We start from the raw sequence: 3,103 nt of genomic DNA on the forward strand, positions 1-3,103 counted from the left end.
TTTGGGGGCCTATAGTACACTCCCAGCAAAGTGCTTGCCCCCTTTTTGTTTTTAAGTTCTACCCATATGGCCTCATTAGAGGAACCTGTTAATATATCATCCCTCCTTACAGCAGTAATTGACTCCTTTATTTATTAATATTGCGACACCCCCTCCTCTTTTACCGCCCCCCCCCCTCTGTCTCGCCTGAAGATTCAAAACCCCGGAATATTGAGCTGCCAGTCTTGCCCCTCCCTCAACCATGTCTCCGTGATAGCAACAATATCATACTCCCATGTGTTCATGAACACCTTCAGTTCATCCACCTTATTCGCAAGACTCCTTGCATTAAAATAAATGCCATCCAGCCTTGCCCTACTCCCTTGTGCCGTTACATATTTGCTCTGCCTTCCAAGCTGACTTGTTTTTTCCTCTATATTTGGCTGTGCATCACCGCCTATTATAGCTCCACTCTGTATCCCATCCCCCTGCCAAGTTAGTTTAAACCCCCCCCAACAGTGCTAGCAAACCTCCCCGCAAGGATATTTGTCCCGTTCTGGTTCAGGTGCAACCCATCTGACTTGTACAAGTCCCACCTTCCCCAGAAGCAGACCCAGTGATCCAGGAAACTAAAGCCCTCCCCCCTGCACCAACTCTTTAGCCACGCATTCATCTGCTCTATCCTCCTATTCCTATACTCACTAGCACGTGGCACCGGGAGTAATCCAGAGATTACAACCTTTGAGGTCCTGCTCTTTAATCTGCTACCTAGCTCCCTAAATTCTTGCTGCAGGACCTCATCCCTCTTCCTACCCATGTCGTTGGTCCCAATGTGAACCACGACCTCTGACTGTTCACCTTCCCCCTTCAGAATGCCCTGCAGCCGTTCAGTGACATCCTTGACCCTGGCACCAGGGAGGCAACAAACCATCCTGGAGTCACGTCTACGGCCACAGAAATGCCTATCTGTTCCCCTTACGATAGAATCCCCTACCACTATTGCTCTCCCACTCTTTTTCCTCCCTTCCTGAGCAGCAGAAGCACCCCCAGTGCCAGGAAGTTGGCTGCTGCTGCCTTCCCCTGGTAAGTCATCCCCCTCAACAGTATCCAAATCGGTATACCTGTTTGAGAGGGGGATGGCCACAGGGGTCCCCTGCACTACCTGCCTGCTTCTACTGCTCTGCCTGATGGTCACCCATTTCCCTTCTGCCTGTGCAGCCCTTACCTGCGGTGTGACCAACTCACTAAACGTGTTATCCACGACCCTCTCAGCATCGTGAATGCTCCAAAACTCATCCATCCGCAGCTCCAGCGCCTCAATGCGGTCTGCTAGAAGCTGCAGCTGGATACATTTCCGGCACACATGGTCGTCAGGGACACCGGCAATGTCCCTGAATTCCCACATAGCGCAGGTGGAGCATAACACGGGGCTGGGCTGTCCTGACATGACTTACCCTTTAATTAATTTAAATTAATTCAATACCACCAATTAAAGATATACTCTAGGGCGCTTGTATGGCAGAAGTCCCTGCTACACCACAGAGACCCTAGAAAATATAAACCGCAGAATTGAAGTTACCTTACAGCTAAATGATATATTTATTTAAGGGCCCTGGTTTATAAACAGTCCCCGCTACACCACAGAGACTTTAGAAACTATAAACCAGAGTTAAGGTTTAAAAAGAGAGAAATACTCACCAACCAACCACTTACCTGCTTCCTGGTGACGTCACACTTTGATTACTTTTTACCTCTCTCCCCCGCTGCTGAATTGGTATGCCTTGTTCGCTGCCGCCGCTTTTATACCTCGCCGCGCTCCTCGCTGCTCTCACCCAGGTCCAGCCGCTGTGGTCGGGCCTCGTTCGCTGCCGCCGGTTTTAACTGCTGCCGCACTCCTTGCTGCTCTCGCCCAGGCCCAGCCGCTGTGGTCGGGCCTCGTTCGCTGCCGCCGGTTTTAACTGCTGCCGCACTCCTTGCTGCTCTCACCCAGGTCCAGCCGCTGTGGTCGGGCCTCATTCGCTGCCGCCGGTTTTAACTGCTGCCGCACTCCTTGCTGCTCTCACCCAGGTCCAGCCACTGATCTTTGACCTCATCTCCTTCTTCTTCTTGGGCAGTCCCTCGGAACCGAGGGTGACTTGCTTCCACATTAAAAATGAGTTTGCAGGTGGCTGATGAGTCTAGTGTGGGACCTACAGTCTCTGTCACAGGTGGGGCAGACGGTGGTTGAAGGAGCGGGTGGGTGGGGTGCTTGGGTTGACGTGTGCTCCTTGTGCTGCCTGCACTTGGCTCCGCTTGCTCCCGGCGAAGAGACTCGAGGTGTTCGGTGCCTTCACGGATGCTTCTCCTCCACTTTATGCGGCCTTGGGCCAGGGATTCCCAGGTGTCGGTGGGGATGTTACACTTTTTCAAGGAGGCTTTGAGGGTGTCCTTGAAGCGTCTCATCTCCACTTTCCTGCACTATCCCCATATCCCTTGATTCCCTTAATATCCACAAATCTATCGATCTCTGTCTTGAATATACACAACGGCTGAGCCTCCACAGCCCTCTGGGGTAGAGAATTCCAAAGATTCACCATCCTCTGAGTGAAAAAATTTCTCCTCCTCTCAGTCCTAAATGGCCGAACCCTTATTCTGAGACTGTGACCCCTGGTTCTAAACTCCCCAGCCAGGGGAAACATCCTCCCTGCATCTACCCTGACAAGCCCTGTAATAATTTTAGGCGTTTCAATGAGATCACCTCTTGTTCTTCTAAATTCTAGGGAATATAGGCCTAGTCTCCTCAATCTCTCCTCGTAGCATAATTCCCCCATCCAGGATTCAGTCTGGTGAACCTTCATTGCACTCCTTCTAAGGCAGATATATCCTACCTTAGGTAAGGAGACCAAAACTGTACATAGTACTTCAGGTGTGGTCTCACCAAAGCCCTATATAATTGCATAAGACTTTTTGGGGGAGAAATTCGGTATCGCCCCGTTTGGGGCACAATTATTGGCCGGGCGCAAAGTTTAGCGCCTGGCGCTAATTATCGCCTCCGACTGCAAACTTGGCTTCTATCGCCCCTGGAAGTGATTGGAGCGCTAAATCAGGCGCTACACATCTCTATTAAGGCGCTAACACCGAGGAG

Source organism: Somniosus microcephalus, chromosome 4, assembly GCF_052327205.1.
Source record: "Somniosus microcephalus isolate GS21.2 chromosome 4, FLI_Smic_1.0, whole genome shotgun sequence".
NCBI lineage: Eukaryota > Metazoa > Chordata > Chondrichthyes > Squaliformes > Somniosidae > Somniosus > Somniosus microcephalus.